Raw genomic sequence first — 23,193 nt, forward strand, 5'->3', positions numbered from 1 at the left:
CATCTTTGCCCTCCTAATTGGAGGCTCTGAGACTCCCAGTTGGAGCTCCACAGCTGCAGATTCAGGTGTCCGTGACTAGACACTTTCTGAGCCCCTGACCCTAGGGATGCAGCTGTAAGCTGTAGGTGTACTGAGAACAAGGATTGACCTATGTCAAGCTTCTTCTCCATTCCTCCAGACTTCAAAACCCTAAATAAAAGCCTTAAAGAGGCAAATTTAGTTTTTTAAAAAAAGTAATGAAAATTTCTTCATATTTTCATTAGGATAAGGAAAACATTTCTACCTGTCAGAGCTGCCAAAGTGAGATGGGCAGCCTTGGAAGGTGGTAGGTTCCCTCTCACCTGAGATATGCAAGTAGAGGCCACAAAACCTCCTACTTGCACATCGTAGAGAGGATTCCTGCTCTGGATGGCCTGGAAGTCCCATCCACCCTGAAATTCTGTGATGCCAGGATCCTGTCACTTCTCTCTTGAACCCTAGTCCTATATTACAAATCACCTTCTGCACCTCCTCCCTGGATGCCTCTGAGGTACCTCAAAATTAGTGCACCCAGAACAGGACATAGTATTTCCTTCAGACTTCCCCATTTCTGTTGAGGGGACCACCATTCTTTCCCTCTCCCAGGTCCTTAGCCTTTTGAGTCATCCTTGACTCTCTCCCTCACTCTTCCCACACCCAATCAATTTCCTAATCTTGTCAGTCTAATCCCTCAAAGATGTCTCACAGCAATCCCTATTCTCCAGTCATATACCAAGGGTGTATTGGCAAGTGGTTAACTATTGCCTCTTTGAAAGAAAAAAAAAACACGAGCAGGGCACATTTTTAAGTTTAAGTTTCATTATTAACACAGTTATCTACCACTTTCTTAAGTCTAGACAATCAACAAAACAAGGCTAGATTTGTAGTGTTTGCTGGTTTCTGAAGTGTAGGTGCTCACAGTGAGGATTTAACAATCAGCTCTCCCAGCTGGTAGGAGCTGTCTCCAGCACCCCATTGCTATAACCTCTCTCCTAATTCAGACTTTCATCACCTCATCTACACTGCCATAGCCTTGTAATTGACTTTCATTTTTATTTTTTTCTATTACATGTAAACAAAATTTTCAACATTTTTAAAAAAAACATGAGTTCCAAATTATTCCCCTCCTTCCCTTCCTTCTCTTTGAAAAATCAATTTGATGTAGATTACCTAACTGACTTTTTGATCTCTCCCCTCTATAAACCACCCTCCACACAACCAACATTCCTAAAACTTAACTCTGACTATATCACACCCTAACTCAGAACATTCCAATGGCTCCCTATTGCCCCCAAGACAAACCATGAACTAGCCAGGCAGAGCCCTCTGTAGTAAGGCTCCCACCAACACTGTCGGTCTTCTTTCCTATTATTCACTTCACGCTTTCTCCTTTCTGGTCACATGAACTTGCTCCTTACTCTCCTCCTCCTGATCCAAATACAAGTGGTTCCTCATGCCTTGGACGCTCTCCACTGCACCTTTGCCTCTGTAAATCCCCAGCCCGGGTTAATCTAATCCGCAGCTCAGGTGTGCTGGTCCTTTCTCTTGGGGTCACTTGGTATTTATTTACCTGCATGTCTATTAGATCTCCTAGAGCCTAGGAAGGACTGAGTTTGCTGCCTGCCTCAGGCTCATACTGGTTGTGTGGCCCTGGGCAAGTCACTGTTTCATCATTTGTATAATGAACTTGGTTGAACTCAGTGGTCTGTAAGGTCCTGGCTAGCTCTGAATCTCAGAACCTAAGGTTCTGGAGGGAAGGATCTATTTTTCGCTTTTGTCTTTGTATCTCCAGCAAGGAGCTCAGTGCCTGGCACTTAGAAGTCACTTAGGGGATGTCTACAAAATGGAATTGAATCCCTGCACCAAGCCACAGTTCTCTATTCCAATCCACCTGTGTCTAATGCCCCAAGAAAAGTTCTAATGTGGATCCTTTGGGATAACAACCGAATATTTCTCATTACTAAAAAACAAAAACAAAACCAGAACAAAACCGTCCCAGGCAGCAACCATCCCTCTCTCTGGTCCTTCTCTCATCAGTCATTTATATTTGGAGCCTCATTTGCACAAAGATTAGCCAGGCAGCTTTGGCAATACATAACAAAGCCCATTTCTGAGGGATGTAATATACTTTTCTCAAGTAATACATTAGAAAAGTGGTGCTTTGTTTAAATTGGGCAGGGAGAATGAATGTGCAGCATTCAGGAGACAAACAGCCTCCACCTCTGTCTCCTCCTGCCCTTTTATTTCTCTGGCTCTTCCCCCATCCTCAGAGTACTAGTTACTCAGGGAATAGGGATGATTATGGGGAAAGGGTCAAGTTCTCTGGCAAGCATTTCTTTTGTGGGTTGTGGCACCCTCTGCTGGATAGACTTGAACATTCTCTATTCTTATTTTAGAAATTGTATTCTCAGGGTAGGATGGAAGCAGGAGGGGATGTCAGACATCACCTAATTCAACTCCTTCATTTTACAGGGCAGGAAATCAAGCCCCAGAGAAGTCAAGAGCGTATAGGTGTAACGTGCTTTGTGAGAACCTTTAAGTTCGTTTAAAGTGGGGCTTTTTAACCCTGGGTCTGTGAACTTGTTTTTACAAATTATCTTGAGAGCTATACTTCACCATAACTGGTTTTCTTTGTGATACTAGGTATTCTATTCTATGAATTTAAAAACTTTACTCTCAAAAGAGGTCAGTAAGTTTTATAAATGTGCCAAAGAGGTCTATAACGTGAAATCACCTGGAAGGGATTACAAAATAAGCCCATTTTTCTTTTCTTTTTTTCCCCCATTTGGGAGTAGGTGAGTGGGAGGGATAGGGCAGAAAAAAGAAGAAAAAGAAAGAAAAGAGTTTGATTGAAACATTTAAAAAATGCACAGAAGAGAACAGAAGGAAGATTTTTAAAATCAGAGATAAGTAGGATAACTTTGGGTGCTACACATTAAATTTATCATATGTTATAAATAATTGAGAGCAGTTATATTTATAATGTTCCTCTTTTTTTCTTTTTGCTGTAGTATGTACATTGAAATGCACATTTTACTTTGCTGTTTGTTAAGTTCAGGATGATAAATTAATTAATTACAAAAGAAAAATAAGCTCATTTGTTTACTTCCAAAACCAGAGCTTTTGTGTTGTGACCCACAAAGTAAGAATAGAGGAAGGAGCACGGTTTTGGAACTGGAGGAGTGAAGCTCCTTTCCCTCCTTAGTTGCTGACCACTTTGGAGGCTTTGGCCAAGTAATTTCTCCTGTTGTCTGGGTTTCATTTTCTTCATCCATAAGATGAGGAGTTTTGACTATATGATCTCCAATATTTCTTCCAACTCTGAACCCTGCAGTAATATATCAAATGAGATAAGACATGTAAAGTACTTTGCAGATCATAAATAGGTGATAAATCTTATAACTTTGATAGCAAAATTAATCTAGGCTTATAAAATGCTCTACATAAGTGATCTCATTTACCCTCCCCCCCCGCCATGATTTCATAGGTGTAGGGAGATACTAAGTGTGGAAATAATAATTAGCCTTTACATAGCACTTTAAAGTTTGCAAAGAAAACATTTTACAAGTATTATCTCATTTGATCCTCACAACAACCCTGGGAGGTAGATGCTATTACTATCATCACTATCCTATGGGTGAAGAAACTGAAGCAAACAGAGGTTAAGTGAATTGACCAGAATCATACAGCTAGTAAGTGTCTGGGGCCAGCTTTGAATTCAGGTCTTCCTGCCTGTGGGCTCCATACTCTATCCACTGAGTCATTAGCTGCCTCCACAGGTGCAGATGGACAACTTCTGTGTGAATTAAGCATTTTTGAGACTTGTCTTGGGGTGCTGAGATCTTATGACTAACTTTGCGCAAGTCATTTCACTTCTCTGGGACTCAGTTTCTTCAACTATAAAATGATGGTGCTGGGTTCAATGAGCTCTGAAGTCACCTTCAGCTTCAAATCACGATCCCCTGACCCCGGTCATAGGGTATTTATCACAGGCAGGACTTGAACCCAGGTCTTCCTAAATCTTTGCTAATCATAGAATGTCATTACCATATTTTCTAGAGCCCAAAGCTAGAGCTGAAAGAGGCTTCAGAGGTCTCCTGGTCCTCCAGGTCACACAGGGAATGGGTGTGCCTGGTGATCATCATCTCTCACCTGCTTGGACAGTAACAAAAACCAGGAATGGACACAGCCCTAGATTTGACTGAGTCTGTCCCTTGTCAGCTGTGTGACCACAGAACAGCTGTAGGATTGTTTCCTCATTTGTCAAGTGGGTTAAATAAAGCCCTGCCTACCTAAAAGCAGGTGAGTGATGAGTTTCAAATGAGAACAAACATACAAAGCACTTGACAAATGGGTGGACAGATGCCATGAAGTACAATTTAATGCCCCAAACTTGTCGAAGTCGCTTTGAGCATCAGGGAGATCAGATCTCTCTGTTGGTGAATGTAGACAAGAGAAAAGTTCTCTAAAAGAATGCAACAAAAGCACTGATCTTCATGTAGAGAGCTCCCATGTTCCATAGCTTAAATCACTGATGTCTTGCAGGGGAAGTTTCACTACAAGAAAAACATGAGGCTTATTCAAGAAGAGTTGAGATACATAGACAGAAAGGAGACATTACTGATTCATACAAATTTACTCTGGAAATAACTGCTCTCAGGGGTCCAGTTTACTTGTTTTGGGAGGGTCTTCCATCTGTTGGCTTGAGCACCCACCTAGAATCCTGTGAGTATGGTGGTCATGTCAGGTGGTGCCCTCCAAAGGAGGCTTTGTTAGCAGCGATGGCTAAGTCACACATCCCTTTTTAAAGTTTTGTTCATGTCATCTGTTCTTTATATCACAATTACTTCCTGAAAACTCACTCTTATTCTCAAACTTTCCAGCCACCCACCCACCCACTGAGCCCTCCCAGGGCAAATAGAAGTGATCCGGTATGACAGTGTACCCAGCATTGTGATCCTGTAAGTCCTCACCTCTCTAAGAGAGGGAAGTGGGTTTCATTTTCTGTTCTCCTGGACCAAGACAGGCCACTAAAATTGCTCAGTATAGCTGTATGTTTGTATACATATGTGTTTATACACATATGTATATATGCACACACATACATATATGTAAAGCATATGTTCATAGGTTCTCCTTTGCTCTCAAAGAAGACCAAAATTGCATCACTATGTTAGAGTCAAGGTACGGCATGTCCAACTGTGGGTGATCAGAGCAATATGAGCTTCGAATGCTCTACCACAAGTCAAGCACAAACAATCCGTGTGAACATTTGGGGTGGATTCTCTAAATTGCTACATCTTACATTTCGTTTTAGTTTCTTCAATTCTGCTTTGCTCATAGAGCACAACACCTTCTCTGAAGAGGTCACGCCATGCTGAGCGGTCCTGTGCCAGTGTCTGCTATGTCACACAATCAATTCCAAAGTTCTTCAGAGAACTGTGTAAATACATGTAAGTGTAAACATACACAGACATGCATGTGTGTATATATGTACATATATATTTACAACTGTAATCTTTCTATACATCATTCTCCTCTAGCAATACCATCCAAGTTCAACACTGAGCCCGATATCACCTATATTCTATTCCATAAGCATTTCTTGTAGGTGTTTAACCTACTGTGCTTTCTTACACAGAGAAGAAGGAACCAATGTGTGGGACGTGTTTTGTTTCACTACACTTGTTTATTACAAGGGTCTGTTTTTCTTCTCCTTTTTTTGTGGTGAGTCAGGAGGAGAAGAGAGGGCGAGGCAGAGGGAGAGGGAGAGAGAGAGATCAAATACCTGTTAGCTGAAATTTTTTTTTAAAAAGAAAGCACATTGAAGTGGAAATGTATTGCTGTATATTTTGAATCCTCTCTCGTATTCTGCTGTGCACATGGCAATGCTTTTTTTTCCTTTTCTTATTTTGTATCCTTTTAGGTTTAGTATTTAAGTTTGTTTCTTTTTTCTTTTCTTATTTTGTGTTTAAGTTTAAAGCAAAATTTACCAAAAAGGAAAAAAAAAAGAAAGGAACACTGATACTAGAATCATCAAGGTGTGAGTTCAAATCTCAGTTCCGATACTAGCTGTGACTGAACAAATCATTTTACTTTTTAGGTCTCAGTTTCCTTATCTGTAAAATGGGGAATGGGATTCCATAGTCTCTAAGGTTCCTCCCAGCTCTCAATCTATGACCCTATGATGTGAAAAAATAGACATGTAGGATGTACGTGTTGCTTATGGATGTGCTGTGTATATCCACATGAGTTTGTCGAAATGTGGTTTATGCAGAAGCTTTAACAGATATTTTGGGAATTTTGCCCAACGTCTCCAACGGTAATTTTGATTCTCGCTTGGAGGGGATGAGAAGAGGCCTTGAGGCTGTCCACAATGCTGTCCTCAAGAAGGGGTACTGGACTAGAATTACATTTATCTGCCATCCTAAATATTGTAAGTCTAGGGGAATGCTTTTTCCTTCTTAGGTTCAAATCATTTTCTGAACACTGTGCCTTATAGGTGAAGAGATATCCTAAGTTTCTATCAGAATTCTTTACCCATTTCCACCAACTACTAGTTACACAAAAGATCATCAACAATAATGAATGATAATAAAGTCCATTGAACCAAGTAGATTGCAAAGCAGATAGCAGAGGAGTTATATAGATTATATATGCAGAGTGAATGAACTTTCCTACTGGAAACAAATTATCTTAGCTTAACTAAGAGAGAGACTGAACTCAGTCCAGGGGAAATGTCCTAAATTCTCTAGGGAGGTTAGCTGGAAACTAGGACATGTTTTTATTTATTTGTTTGTTTGAGCCTGGTCTGCCTCTTCAGCCCAGGTTAGGAGTACGTCAGTCACTGCTGTTCAACAGGGAAGCTTTGACTTGCTCTATTTCTGATTTGGGTCAGTTAACCGCTTTTTAGACAGTCTAGTGCCTCCTGGATCCTGAGGTTCCCTTGCACACCGCACCTCAAAACTCCCAATCTCAAACGATCTAGCAGCCTGTCTCCCAGTAGCAGGAATTATAGACATGTGCCACCATGCCCAGAACATCAAAGGGATGATGCGGAATTGGATTTTCTCTACATATCTACTTTCCAAAATCCATTCTCTCTCCCTCTGTCTCTCTCTGTCCCACTGTCTCGGTGTCTCCGCCTCATACAGGCAGTTTCCTTCCCAAGAGTTCCTGTACAGAGTACATCACAGTTCTGGAGCAAAACCCCCAAACAATGACAATAGCAAAGTAAGATTTGGAGCATTGAAGATGTATGAAGTGTGTGAGAAATCACTGTGGCTAGGGAGTGGGCCTGACAGAGGGGGCAGCTGAGATAGACCTAGAAGGGAGGTGGGAAGGATTTCAGTAGGAAGAAAGAAAGGGGTTGGGAAAAGGTGTGGGAAGGATGAGTTCAGGAAAGGGTGAGTATGCCAGTATGGGGCTGGCTCTAGAGTCTGTAAAAGGAGGTAGTGGGAAAGAAGCATGGTCACGTAGCTGGGAGTGGGGGAGGGGAGACGTTGTAGAGTCTTGAATGCTTAGCTAAAGAGGTTAGGAAGAAATGGGGAGATATTTGATGATTTTTGAGCAAGGGTGTGTCATGACTGCCCATGGGGGAGTCGTCTTTCTTTTTTTTTTAACTTTTTTTTAAACTTCTTTCTTTCTTTCTTTCTTCCTTCCTTCCTTCCTTTCTTTCTTCTTTCTTTCTTTCTTTCTTTTTTTTTTTTTTAGGCAATTGGGGTTAAGTGACTTGCCCAGGGTCACACAGGTAGTAAGTGTCAAGTGTTTGGTCTGAGGCCGGATTTGAACTCCTGACTTCAGGGCTGGTGCTATATCCACTGCGCCACCTAACTGCCCCTTGGGAGTTGTCTTTCTTAAAAGAGGCTGTAGTCAGCCATTCAAGCACCCCTGGTATCTAGCAGTGGCCAGGAAATCTATCCCACTGTCCCTTTCTCTCCCTACAATTCACTCACAATGGATATTCACTATTCTTCATTGACATAGCTACCCATTCCCTGGTCCGAAGCTTTTGCTAAACTTTCTTGTCCAAGACTCCCTGGGTACTTTGAATACTGACAGATTCTTCAATTTCCCTTCTTGATCTTGTTGTAAATCATAGGTTTTAGGGATTAAAGATGACCTAATCCACTTCCCCCTCATTTTACAGATGTGGAAACCGAGTCCAAAAGGAGGGAAGTAACTTGCCCAAAGTCACCCAGGTAGTGGCCAGGCCAGGATTTCAATCTAGCTGGCTTGCACAATGGATAAAGTTCTGGGCATGGAGTCAAGAAGCCCTGAGTTAAAATCCAGCTTCAGATACTTATTAGCTGTGTGACCTTGAAAAGGCCACTTCACTTCTGTCTGCTCAGTTTGCCAACTGTAAAATGGGGATAATAATAGCATTTACCTTCCAGGGTTGTTGAGAGAATAAAATGAGACATTTGTAAGGTGCTCAGTGCAGTGACTGGAGCCTGGTAAATACCATATAAATGAAGATGATGATGATGACGAAGAAGATGATGATGATATGGATGATGAAGATGATGTCTTCTGACTTTTGAGTTCCATGCTGTTTTTCCTCAGCCCGTGCTGCCCAAGGTTACATGGGTAGTTAGTAGCCGAGAGGGAAGTGCTTTCCATTTTCCATAGGAAAGTCTCTGGTCTTGGGCTACTTGGGGGAAGAGAGAAGTATAGCATCAGAAGAGCATTGATTTAGAGCTGGAAGGAAACCCAGAGACCACCAAATCCAATCCCCTTATTTTACAGATGAGGAACTGAGGCTCAGATATGTTACAGTTGACTTACCCAGGGCCACACAGTCAGTATCTGAAGAAGAAGGATTGAGGGGCTGGGGGCTTCCTGACTTCAAGCCCAGTACTCTATCCACTCAGCCACCTAGCTGCTATTAGAGTCTGTCATGATTAGAAGTACTAGGACCTAATTAGGGTCCATTAACTTAGGGTCTGAAGGTCACACCCAGAACAGCTCTCTTTCCCCTGGAGACATTTGCAGAATACTTAAGTCTTAGATTGAAAACCAGAAGGGACTTCAGAGGACAACCTTCTCATTTTACAGATGAAGAAACTGCGGCCCAGACTGAGGAAGTAATGTACACAAGGCCACACAGATAGTGGCAGAAGCAGGATTTGAGCATGGGGACTTTGGCTCCCAAATCCATCATTCTTTCCACTGAAGGGATGGGGGAATATAATGGTTGCTGATTCCATGCGGCTAGAATGATCAGTGCCTGAGGACGGTCTGGTAACCCATCTGTGAGATATCCCTTCCCTGATATTGCTGGGGGGCTTTGAGCAATCATCCACCCTACCCCATTTTTATAATAACCATAGCTCACATTCACATTTCCTAATGAACTATTTTGTGTGATTCTCATCAGAGATAGGAAGCTTAGCATTGTATTCTCTCTTTATGCCCATTGTCAGAGTGTCAGACATGGAACTGGAACCCAGGTCCGCTGAATCCAAGGAAAACCTTCTTTCCACTGTACCTGCACTTCTTCCCATCAAGCACTGAGCCTATCTTATGCAAATTACTTGACTCTTAGAGTTTTGTGCCCAGAGGGCCCACACCCCCTCCCGACTGGAACCCCACTGCAAATACCTTCCCAGGAATCCATTCCCTCAGCATCACTGCATGTCTTTCTCCACTAATTGGGTTATATTAATATTACATTGATTTTTATGTAACCAGAGGGGGAGAGAACGTTGGGCAAGATTTTCTTTTTCATCTATATTTGGCCCGGAACCTTTTTCTCTCAGACACAGAACGTGCTCTGGTTAAGCCAGGCCTTTTTGATCTTGGGAACAGCACACCACAGGGGGCAGCCTTTGAAGTCAAGGCCACCTGAATTCTCTGATGGAATAGATACAGCTCTTCATGGGAGACCTCCCTCAGTCTCGGGAGGATAGCGTTTCTGACTTGTTGCTTTTCTCATTCCTCCACAATGTCTCTTTAAGCTTTGTCCTTACTTCTCATTTCTACTACCACTGAAGGTATGTGATTATCCCTATCACCTCCTGCCCCGTGGCTCCACTCAAAATCTGTGTGATTCTGAGCAGTAACTACCCAGCTCAAAGCTCCCATCCCTCCCCTCCGTGCCTGCTTCCTTACACCCATCCGTGTCAACCTTATCCCTTCCAGGCTGCTACCCAAATTTGCTCTCCTTTTCCATTATCCCACAACCACCAGCTCAGTTCGATTCTATAAACATTTATTAAGTGATTGCTGTACACAAAGAGGAAGATTCAGTCTTGGTATAGTGGGCAGAGAGACAGCTCAAGAGTTAGAAAATCTTTGAGTCTGGAGAAGTCACTCAGCCCCTCAGGACCCCAGGCAATTTTTCTAAGACTATTAGCTGCAGGGCAAATGCCAATCTGTGTTGGTAGAAAGAATTTCCTCATTGAAACTTCCTTGAACCAATGAAATCATAGATTCAGTCAAAAAAACAGAGTGCAAACACTGGTGTTGCAAAAACCAATTTTTTTTAAAGTTCTTGCCCTCAAGGAGTTTACATTCTCTAGGAGGAGACCACAAATACAAAACCAAGTATAATCCAAGGACCACTGAGGAAGGAGAGATCAGTGACAGTGGAGGTAAGGTGGAGCGGAGGGGATCAGGAAGGCGATGGCACCAAAGATGAGCCTTCAAGGAAGACAAAGATTATGAGAGGCAGGAATTGAGGAGCCAGCACATTCTAGGCACAGAGGATGGCCTTGGCAAATGCAGAGAGACAAGTGATGGTGTACGCCCATTCTGGGACCACAAAGAGTTCAGTTCCTAAGTCCTTCAAAATTGTCCAGTTTTATAATATTGTTTTTATCATATAAAGTATCCTTCTGTTCCTACTCACTTCATACCACACTGGTTCACAGAAGTCTTCTTGAGTTTGTCTGAAACCTTCACTTCTGACAGTACAATAGTATCCCATTCAATTCACATAACATGATTTTTCAGCTATTCCTTAATCTGGGGTCATCCTCGATCATTGTGATTACATAATATTAAGTTTCTTTCCCATTACATTGCTGTAATCATTGAGTCCTCTCAAGTTCCCATTCTTTGACACTACAGAAAGAACTTCTATAAATATTTTTGTACCTATGGGTCTTTTTCTTCTTCCTTTGATCTCTTTGGAGTACAGGTTTGCTGGCGGTACCTTAAGCCATGCCATTCTGTAAGACAAATCTATGAATTCAGTCAGTTTTCTTATTTATAAAAAAAAAGTTGGGAGAGGAGTTAGGAAGAAAGTGTCAGGAGAAAGCCAATTATTTATTCTTCTTTAGAAGAATTCTTCTTTAGAACTCCTCATTAATGAACCCACCTTTGAAGTAAAAAAAAATCCTGAAGGCAGGCTCAGACAGATACACAAGTACAGGTCTTGTCAGTCTGAATCCTTGCAGTAGCTAGGGTCCTTCCTGCTGGCCAAGCTTTAGACACTATTTGTTTGGCAGTCTCCTGCATTACATGTTTGGGTTTCTAATTCCACCCTTCATTGAAAGTGCAGCATTCATTTAAAGCGCAGATTCCTCCAGAAACAACTTGAGTTCAACCTCAGAATTCAAACCACATTTTTTTTTAAAAAGAGTAACTTTATTTTCCTAGAGAAGCTGGAGAAATTATGCTCTCCAAAAACCATAAATTGGACCTTTGTTAGTTCAAGATGGGAGTGATGGGATTTATGAACAGAGTGATTTCTAGACTTACTCTCTCTGCCCAACATTGATAAAAACCGCTACCTCCTCCAGAAAGTCTTTTTTATTCCTAGCTGTTAGTGTACCCTCCCCCTACCCAGTCAAAATGACTTTGTATTGACTTACTGGTACACACATTCTCCACTACTCTAGCCCCCAGTGGTATGAAAGCCCCTTGGGGGCAGGGATTGTTTTCATTTTGTTCTTTTTATCTCCAATACTTCCTGGCACAGAGTTACTTATACATCATCTCCTCCTTTAACCTGTGAGCTCCTTAAGGGCAGAGACCCTGACTTTGCTTGGGAGAGTCAGCGGTGGCATCCCATGAGGCATGAAGAAGACCTATCTTCTCGCCTGGGGACTTTTCTTAAAATGGAGGGCTTGAGAGGAATCTCAGAGAGCAGGCGTTCGGTAGGGGCAGTGACTGTAATCCAAGCTGAATGTATGGACTTTGTCAAGTGATATTGGACACCTCTCCATTCACCAAAGTCCTCTTGCAGAGTATTAGCAGGACACTCTACTCAATCAGTAAACATTTATTAAATACGTACAGTGTATGAGCACTGTGGCAAAAGATAGTCCCTGACCTCAAGGAGCGGAGACCCAACATTAACTAGAGTCATAAAGAAAAGGGACAGTCCTGCTTAGTTTGACCAAATTGGAAGGTATACATGGATCTTAGAATTGACTGTCTGGCTGTCTGGACTCATGATTCCTGATTACACCGGACGAGTGCAACTAAAGTTCTTTTACCCTAAAAGTATTCTGTCTTAGGCTGATTTTTTTCATGCAAGACAACATGCCAGTTGCCAAAGCCATGTTGGTTGCCTACTTCCAATGTTTGGTTTCTTTTTTTTTCAAATAAATAATAATTTCACGGATATCTTTTTAATCACTTAAATGGTTATTCTTTTCATTTACAGCAAATTGGCAGTGTGAGCACCACGTAAAACTGATTGACATAACCCCAGCCCCCCAGAATGTGTGTATGTTAAAGCTAATAAACCTAGAGGCCAGTATTCCCCCCTACCCCCGTCCAACCTCGCGCTCTCCTGGAACAGTTAGAGTGTTTCCTGAGCTCCTGCTCCTCATTCCTTATAAGGCAATTCAGAAAATACTCTTTTTATCTCAATAATCCAGATTACTCCATTACTTTATGATAGGATAGCCTAGTAGTCTATTGTTCATTATCTAAAACTCCTGTCTTTCTTCACAAAGACGAAAAAAATTAGAAATAGCCAACGCGGAAGGGGTTATACAAAGATAGGAATACTATTTATATAGTACTAATACTAGGGCAACTAGGTGGTGCAGTGGATAGAGAGCTGGGCCTGGAGTCAGGAAGACTCGTCTTGCTGAGTTCAAATCTGACCTCAGACACATACTAGCTGGGTGACCCTGGACAAGTCACCTCACCCTGTCTGCCTCAGTTTCCTCATCTGCAAGATGAGCTGGAGAAGGCAATGGCAAACCACTCCAGTATCTCTGCCAAGAAAACCCCAAATGGGTCATAAAGAGTTGGACACAACTGAAATGACTGAACAACAACAAAGGAAGGAATAATACTAAAGTGGTGATAGAAATAGAAGGTCAATAAGCTATGGAAAACAAATAGGTGTTATCCTAAAAAAGGTGATTGACAATGGCATCCTGCTGCTAGGCATGTGCCCCGAGGAGGTCGAGGATGGTGGAAAGTTTTCTTGTATACTGAGATACTTGATACAGAACATTTTGTATTAGCAAAAACCTAGAGAAAAGGTGTTTGGCTACAGGAGAATGGTCAAGTAAATGGTGGTTCGTACTCTAACGGAATATTTCTGGGTCATAAGAAATGACACATGTGAAGAATTCAGAGAAACCTTGGAAAACTGATAGGACCTGAGCAATTGAAGCAAGCAGAACCAGAAAAAAATGACTAAAATAATGTCACAGGAAAGAACAATAAAAAGAAATAATTATATGCTATATAATTATAATGCCCAGGACTGACCTCAGAGAAAAGTTGAGGAAATGCACCTTCCTCTCTTCATTGCAAAGCTGGGGCCTACAGGTGTGGGATACTGCATTTGCTGTCAGACACAGTCTGTGTCAGTTGGATTTGGTGAACTCTGTCTTTGCTTGTTTTTAATCTGTTTTTCAAGGGAAGATTTACTTTGCAGGACAAATATACATTTGGAAATTAACATTATATAAAAACAAAAGACCTCAATGAAAAAGAAATATAAATAAAATGAATGATATAAATAAAAAAGAAAATGGAATGAGCAGCATCAGGAAATAATGGGTCTTTCCCTCCCTATCACTGCCTCCTGGCTTCCTCCATGTCACAACTAAAATCTTACCTTTTATAGGAAGCCTTTGCCATTTCCCCTTAGTTCTAGTACTTTCTCTCTGTTGATTATCTCCAATTTATCCCGTACGTATACTGTTTGCACTTGGGTTATTTGCGTGTTGTCTCCCACATTAGACTGTGAGCTCCTTGAGAGCAGAGACTATCTTTGGCCTTTCTTTTACCACAGTGGTTGGCATATAGTAGGCACTTAACACATGCTTATTGATTGCCAGACATCACTGGAGGTCTCCAAGCTCCCACCAATGGCTATCATCCCTCAAACTGACAGCAAGTGATTGTCGATCCTTCTTCACTCCCAACCCAACAAGAGGGAGGCAAAGTCAGATTAGACTCATGGCAGCAGAAATGAGGCACAAAGCCTGAAGTCATGCTGCCTGATTAGCTTTTACTTCTCTCTCAGGTTGGCAGGTTAGAGAATGTTGACTTCATAGGTCTGGATAAACCCAACTCTTGAGCCCTCATCATGGGTCATATGGAATGCTGGGGTTCAGAACACCAAGGACAGGTCCTTGCTATCAGTTGCTCTTTTAACATAGTTGCCCACCTCTCTAGCGGGTAACTGGGTGATAAGTCTATCTGCTTCACTTTTTCTATTTTGTATTTCTGTTTTCTATTCTATCAACTAGTCTCATTTTACAGGTGAAGAAATTATAGAGGTAATGCAGTGGGATAGAAATAATATTGGAATTAGAATGAGAGAACCTCAGTCCAAATCTCAATGGGCCATTTACTTACTATTCTTATGAGACCTTGGACAAGTCATTAATTTCTCTGGGCCTCAGTTTCCTCATCTGTAAAATGAGTAGATCAAACTAGAGGGAGTCTAAAGTCCCTTCCAGATATAATCTCTTATTCGGTGAATCAAGTCAAGTCAACTGGCAATGTGCTAGGGGAGAGCTATCGGCTTGCTCGAAGTCCCATGACTGTTGGTCAGAGCTGGAACTGTGGTCCAGGTCTACAGGCTTCCTTTTCCATGCTCTTTTCCTGACACCTTTTGCGGCTGCTGTGTCTATGACTTTAAAAAGCTGCAGATGAGGGGTTAAAACCTTAATATTGCAATGAGTTGAACATCAGGTTGACTTAAAACTATCACTGGCAACATTTCTATGAATTTGTGGTACCAGGAACCAAATTCTATGAATTTGAATCAGATAGATTCATTCATCCCTGGAAAGGCCTCTTTTTATGTATGACTATGTGAAATGTGAACTCTGGCCTATTAAAACAGGAGTGTTTATGCTCAGGCTGTTTGCTGTTGATAAAAAGGCAGTTTAAAAAATTACCCAGTCTCTATTTCCAAGGTCTCAGTCTTCTACCTGCTAACAAAATGAAGAAAAATGATCCATGGGGCCCCATCTATTCCCTGATGTAAATTACCTTTTGATTAAAAATAGTTCTGATTATTATCGGGCTCTCCTAATTTAAATTAATGATTCCTCCAATAAGAGTCATTGCCCATTATTTTTGCCTGCCATGAGAAATCCTTGGGTTCCCGACTTGCATTCTTCCCCATTCAGAAACAATCTGTGCTCAGCTACGCCTCAGCCTCTCCATTAATTATTCTGGAGTTTGTTCATTCATATGCACGCAGTTCCATCCCTGCAGAAGCACATTCTAATGAAGATTCTGTAAAGTGACAAGCTATAATTTCTAGCCAAGGATTGTGGCAGGGGTAAGAAATAGCAAGCTAGTGAAAAGAGCCTTTGTAATAGCATTGGGGGAGAAGGGGAATAAAATCCAATTTGAATATTTTAATTATTTCTTGAATCAGAAGAAAATATTGAAATCCTTTATGCTCAGGGCATCTGATGCTGAGAACTGTTCCTGATGGTGAACGTGTACTTTTGAAGAGGAAAAAAAAGAGAGATTTCCATGTGTAGTGGGAATAAATTTGTTACTTTGCCAAAACTGACTCCATTTTGTGTTAAGCATCCATTCTGTGGCTGAATAGTTGTCATATGTTGTTTTTCTATTGTAATAAGATAAGGATTTGAGTAGTATAGTTTGGCAAAGATGTACGCATACCCCAAATCTGGTAAGCAAATATTCATGATGTACGTGTCCTCCCAGTCTGATAAAGAACTACTAAACACTTACTAATGACTTACGTTTCATAGATTCCTTTTATCATAAGCTTAGGTAAAAAACCACCTCAGAAGTTGGGTGTAACTAGCTAATGGGCAAAGTTGCTCTAAGAATTCTACCAGAGACTCCCCAGTCTTCAGCTTGATCCTGGGTCATGGCTGAGACTGACTCTGATTTTCATTCTTGAGACTTGAGCATTCCTCAGATTCTCTTAAAGACCGTACTGATTGACAGAGATTTGCTAACTTGCCAGGCAACCACCTCCAAGGAAGACACACGACCTCCAGCTGGGCAGAGAGGAGACTCTGGGTTAATGTTTGCATTGCCCAATGGAAAATATAAACTACTGTTTGCACGCATTTGATTAATAAGGTTTGATTGCTAGCATTGAGACACATGTGTCTAATTAAAAATTCGGCTGCACTCTTTAGCATATGTAATGGTAAATTTGTTTGCTCATATGGTGCCTGGCAAAGAGAATACCCCCTGCAGGCTGCAGGAGAATTCTTGCTGAAGAAATTAAGCAAATGAATAGGCTTGATGCTGAAGTGGAAAGTGTCTCTTTCCCTATAGAAATGGATACAAAATTGAAAAAATGTAAGCTTTGCAGTGATGCAAAGTAGAGGAGCAAGCTACAGATACTAGGCTGTCGGCCAGAGGATGTAGGACTTCAAGTCACTGGAACAGAAATTGAAAAATACACCTACTCAAAAACACGGAGAGTTTTCTACTTAAGAAATTAGAAGAGGAAAGTAGAAATGAGCACCTCCCTACCTATGAGGAGAGAAAACTGGCCAGAGAGTAAAAAAGAGAAACACATGAATTGGGAGGCTTTTTGCCAAGCAGGCTGCAGACCCAAGACGACAAAGTGAAACCAAGTAAAACGGCTTTTGTCCTGAGACTTTAGGAGAGAGTGTGTGGTTTGTATGCTGTTTGTTTTATATCATATTATAGAATACATACTATCACCTTTGCCTGAGTGCTGTATCCTGGTAAATCCAGCTGCCCTTTTCCTTGACAGGATTTTCTTCAATTTTTTTGAGTCAATGCTCATTAATGACATTGCCCTATAGTTTTCTTTCTGTTTTCTTTTTCCCAAGCGCCCTTTTCCTGTAGACTGGTCATCCAGAGAGAAAGTGTGAAAACAGTGAGAAATTTTCTGCTGAAAGTTTCAAAACTTTCAAAGGATATCTCTGTGTTCTTCATTCTGATTAAAGTTGGGGGGCAGGGAGAGAGACAGAGACAGAGACAGACAGAGACAGAGACAGAGAGAGAGGAAAGAGGAGAGAGACAGAGACAGAGACAGAGATAAGACACAGGGATAGACAGAGGAGAAAGAGAATAGGGAAACAGATCCTTTCATTTGCAGAAATTTATGGCATTGAAAACTAATTAGAGACTAAATTTGTGACTAAAGCATAATCTGTTTCATGTGTATTTTCACATTATAGTGGGAATGTGGTTTGAATGTTTTTATACATAGCCTGTTCCTATTGCTTATTTGCAATCGTCTTGCAGTGGCTGCCTGTCTCTGGGGATGTCCAATCACAGGGGAAGAGCAACCCCTTCTCTCACCTTCCCACTCATCCCACATGGAAGCCGGGTCAGGAGGCAGTCAGGCTATTTAACCCGTCCAATTGCTGGTTATGCATAGACCCTCTGGGACGCACTCCAGTACAACCTATCTCTGCCTCTGACTGGGGGTCGATTGAGTTGATCACCCAGGCTCACCCCACTGAGGGCCTAAGATTCTCTGAAAAGGGAAGCTCTGAAAAACCGTATATGATTCTCAGGGCGGAACAGGCTCAGTCAAACAAGGAATTCCACTGTCTCCTCAGCGCCCCCTACTTCAGGAAACGGTTGGAAAAAACTCGAATCCGCTTAGAGTTAGATAACCCTCAGGGCCCTGTCTTTTCTAGGGCAACCTGGGCCTCCACAGCCCCTCCTGCTGCTTTCTGCTATTTATCTAATCACTCCTCCAGAACCCTCGTAGGGAACCCTGATCCGACTCAGTGTAATTATACTATTTGGACAAGGTCGTATATCATATCAGAAGGAAAGAACTTCCTTAGCTCTATTTGATTCCAGGCATGAATCATATCTGATAGCTAATCATGTAGTCACTGGATGTTAAAAGCAGGGTTCAGGATTAATTAGGTGGGGAATTTTCCTTTTCAGAAAGGAATTAGTACAATTGGGAAACAGAGTCAGGAAGATCCTACCTAGGCTGTGTCCAAGGTCGTCCTCAAAACTCTTCCCAGACACAGACATCCACCTTTATCAGTTCTCAGCCTGCAGCACGTGCCATCCTACTATTGGCTTCATGGCAACTCAGACAATTATCCTGGTAATCAAAGCTCAAAACAATAGTAAATTTCTGTCCCATAAAGTCACATATCCTAATAATAAGAATTTAATCTCACGTTGGTAATAGTAAGAGACTGATTACAGAAAAATACTACTGTTCTCATAATTCCTTTAAACAAAGGGAACATCTTTAGGTGAGTTTTCAGAAGTTTGTATAAATTTCTGCACATGTTCGAATTCCAGATTGATAATAATATTAGATTTCCTATTAAGTTAACACAAAAGAGCTCATAAATTACTACTCTTCACTAACATAACTGCACTGGAATCCTAATCCTTAAACAAAACAAAAAGGTTACTAACTTTAACCTCAGAAGTTGATGGATTTATGTCCTTGTTCACAAGCTTGTTTATTCTTCTCTAATTATACTCACTCTGAAAGAATAAGATATTTCAAGATTTGAATCTTATACACATAAGTTCAAACACTAATTTAACTCTTGCTTAGGCCATGAAATGACTATAGATTCAGATCAAAACAGCAAGATCTCTTCTGCTTTACAACTCATTTCAATAATTTAGCAGTAAGTTATCTTGCAAATGAAAATTTTGTAGGCCTCAAAAAAAAAATCAAACAAGACATATATTTCCCTTCTTTAAAAACAGTTTAAAATTTATCCTGATGTTAAGAAGAATAATCACTAAACTTTTACGAAAGACATTTGTTAGAAATTTTTAAAGTGATAGATATCTTTCCTTTCCACCTTACAGTAAAAATAAACCTTTAACATTGGAATTTATTAAAACTAAGTTGATGTAAAATGTCCTTAAGTAACATAAATAACTTCCCAAAGTACTATAATGAACTAAATTCCTAGTTGTTACAGAATTCCTAGATATCACAAAGTTCCTTAGTCAAAAAGGTGTTTGTAATGGAGAAAAAAATTCAGTTTTTATAATGCATAAAGAACATACCCATTTAAATTAGCCTTATCACAATAAAAAATATTATCAAGCTTTTAAAAATTTACTCAGTATTTTTTTTCTTTCCTTTGTCTTTAAATATATCACTGGAAATTAGGAAAAACTATTACATTCTGGAATCTCACAAAGATAGTGAATGTGGTAATCCATAAATCTTCAAATTAACATATTTCAAGGATTCTCATTTACTCAGGAATTTCACAACAGAGGAAACTTTTACACAGATTTGATAAGAATTTTAGGTGAAACTTCCTCTTAAAAGCAAATAAAACTTGGAAGTTTATTCTAACCCATTCATTCTCTCCTATTATTATTATTTTGGGAGGGGTGACAGTTCTTGATCTAACATCTCTGGATTATAAGAGAAATTGCTTTTTTTTTTTCAACAGCATAGCTGATACAATTTGTTTACCAGATTACACCATATAAAAATCTCAGAAATATAACTATACCATAAACGATTATCAGGTATTTAAAGCTTGAAACGGAACCAATTAATTACCTGCTTACAACCAAACATACCTCATTAAACGTTAACAGTTTTCAAATTATCCAATTTTATCACATCCTTTTAAAAGACCAAACCGTATGTACCATTTCTACCTCACAATGATCTCTCAAATTTTACAGTCTAAGACAGCTTTAGAAACACAATATAATTTAGAAACATACTAACAACACAAACAATAAACTTCAGATGACATCAGTTGCATTTCCGGATTATCATGCATAGAAATTGTTAATCTTGTTACTGATGGTATTTAAAAACCACTTCAAAGTTATCAGGTATGGAACAATTACATTAAGTTAGAGAGATAATAATAATGTTGTCTAACATGTGTCATTGTGTTAAGCACTTTGCAATCATTATATCGTTTTGATCCCATAACAACAACCATTGTTATTTTTCCTTTTACAAATCAGGAATCAGGGCAAACAGAGATAAAATAACTTGCCATAAATTCCGAAACTGGAACAGAGAAGTATGGGGCTTACCAAGAGTAGAAGTTGGCTTCTCATCTCATCATGCTATTGCCAGGCCTTCCAGGGGTTTAGGTGGCTGATGCCAGGGCTTTGCCATTGGTGATAATTCTTGGTGGCAGGGCATATGGAATCTTATCATAGTTCTGACCTGTCCACTTCTCTCCTCCCCACAGCTTGCAGAATTTACTGAGGCAGGTGCCGTTTGCAGCTGCTGGGGCAGGCTGGGCAGAATGTACTGAACCTGGATGTTAGTCCCAGGTCTTGCCTAGAAGGGTGGGCTGCAAGATGACCAGGGCATAGGGCTGATAGCAGACCATCACTGCTAGTCTGTGTTAGCTGCCCCTCTCCTCCTTTTGCCAGATAGGGAAGGCTGACTTAAGTTTTCCCTACAATCCTCCAGCATTCTCTTCTCTTTTTCAGTCCCCTTACTGAGATGCTTATCTCTGAGGGGGGGAGTGGGAAATGCTGAGGAATCAGGATTGGAAGGAAGTGTTTGTTTTCGCAGAGGGTGAGCTCCTGGAATCACCCCCAGTCTCAGAAGTTTTCTCCAACAGTCCCAAAATGAACAATTTCCCAATTTCTTAATGATTAATCTCAAAACCTTTAGAATCTGCTAAGAAGTCTTTAGCTGCATCTAACTTTAGCTGGCCAGGCCTGGACCCACAAGAAAGGACTTTTACAATTTGTTGTTTCCCTAGCTGCAGCCCTTAGAAGTCTTTGGCTGCGTTTAAAATCTTATAAGGTACAGATACAGAGACACAAGCCGACAGACAAATTAACAGGACAAATACAATACAAACATAATGACATAGTGCGCACTTAATGACAGAGACAGAGGGAATTAGAGGCTTGTTAGAAAGCCCCCCCCCGAATTGGCTATTATTATTATTATTCTGAGAAAAAGGGGTTGGAGAATTTGCGAGGATCCAAGACCTGATAGTGTTAACTGGATCCTGTGAGCCTTCCTCAGAGTGCCTCTGAGATTGCAGATTTAAAGGGGCAAGTTCCAATAAAGTGAAGTTTGGGGATCTGAGTCCCTGTCAGGACCATAGCCTTTAAGGGAAAGGGGAGAGGGAGGGGGATTATTCGGAGCCTGGGAAAGAGTGCTGAAGCAGCTTTGTGAGCCTTAAGGGAAGAGGCTTCTGCCTTTCCTTCTCCCTCAGCCATCTCAGCAACCCAATGATGAAAACATTCCCACTCCTGGATAGATGTTTTGTTGGCCTTTAAACTTAATTGGGTTTTAAGATAAAGTAACTTTGACCGGTCAAAAGAACCCCATATTTTGACCAACATGATTTTGGGTTGTATTTAGTTAATTGATAACAGTGCTAGCAGTACTTGCGATCACCAGATTGGCAATGGCTTGACAAATAAGAGGCAGCGGTCTTGTTAGCCGGATTTCTAGTTTTAGTTTCTGACTGACCCATAGCCAATTTTCCTAGATCGATCCTTACCAGAGCGGACCTGATACAGTAGCCGGAGTTTCTGAACCTCGACTGGATCCTCAACCCCAGAGCTAACTTAAAGGGAATTTTCTTTCGGACTTCAACCAAACTAGGGGGAGGTCCATGGAAGCTGGGAATAGGAGAAACTTACCCGACCCCATCAAGGTTAGGACTCCAGGAAAAAACAGATCCTGAGGCACCTGAGCCACTAAAGCATTGCCGGGGTGGGCTGGAGTTTTCTCTCATTCCTTCAGTTCCAATCCAAAGTCACGGCACCATTACTGTTACCTGAAAGTTTGGTTAAAGAAGGCAAACAAGTTAGGTGATACGTGATTATATAGTTTATTCCCTTTCAGCGAATCGTGTTAACATGGAAGCCAGAATGTGATTCTGACTCGGAAATTAAGCAAAATGAGAGAGGTTTTATACAGTTGAGAGTGATCAGACTCAGGATGTCTGTGTTACAAAAACAAAAAGGTATAGCTTCCATATGTTTCTTAACATACAGCATAAAAAAAAGGAAGTTACCTAATTGCATAGATTGTAAATACAATAGAAGAATGTCAAAGTAATATCAAAATCATAGATCCAGGATATATGTTTCCTCTACATAACATATGTCTATAGGATACAAAAGAAGGAAAAGTCTCATTAATCAAGAGAGTGTCCGGTCCCAGACATCCTGGGCTCAGTGACTACCGAACGGGAAGAATGTTGGTGAGCTCCATCTGGTCCTGAAATTTGCTGACACAGGAAGGGGTGTTTTTAGTTCACTCAGAGAGAAAAAGATTAATTCAAGTTTTTGGCCCTTGTTGGGGCTCAATTGATCTTAAATGATTATCAGGATCTGTTAACAATCTTTAACTCCCCTAGTTATTGTATGGTCATTAGCAGTCTGTTCTGGGATTGGAGTCAGAAAAGTGCGCAGGACGTGCATGCATTGCCCTTGAGCACAGCATGGGCTATACGTCATTGTAACTTGAGAAAGAGTTCCTGTTATTTTACTATGTAAGTAAGTGCTTTGCTAAAATAAAGGGAGTCGCTTCCATCTTGTCTCCCGCCTCATCAATGCGCATTCGAGGTAGAAGGTTAAGCTGGTCTTATCCCTTCAAAGTTAGGATCCTGGCTCTAGGGGCGAGCTGAATTAGTTGTGCACAACAAACTGGCGCCCAACGTGGGGCCCCCTTTGGTAGTCTGAAGACTGAAGGGCAGGCAGCGGAGGAAGCTGAGAAAACAACCCACGATCCACAACGTGGGACCCTCTTTAGCCTGAAAAGTGAAGGGCCGGGCTGGAGAAAAGGCGGAGAAATCACCCCACGGTCAG

At 41.0% G+C, this 23,193-nt stretch overlaps 1 long non-coding RNA gene across 1 annotated transcript; it reads right to left on the reverse strand.

Moving 5' to 3' along the window:
• Positions 1–316: 316 nt before the first annotated feature.
• On the reverse strand, positions 317–19,063 carry LOC110212920 (uncharacterized). The gene is made up of 3 exons (XR_002325805.2): positions 18,372–19,063; positions 8,483–8,668; positions 317–3,346 (listed from the first exon to the last, which is right to left on the reverse strand). It is a non-coding gene; the product is annotated as an uncharacterized LOC110212920 (long non-coding RNA).
• Positions 19,064–23,193: the final 4,130 nt, after the last annotated feature.

The sequence above is a fragment of the Phascolarctos cinereus genome, unplaced genomic scaffold, assembly GCF_003287225.1.
Source record: "Phascolarctos cinereus isolate Bilbo 61053 unplaced genomic scaffold, phaCin_HiC Scaffold_5;HRSCAF=322, whole genome shotgun sequence".
Taxonomy (NCBI): Eukaryota; Metazoa; Chordata; class Mammalia; order Diprotodontia; family Phascolarctidae; genus Phascolarctos; species Phascolarctos cinereus.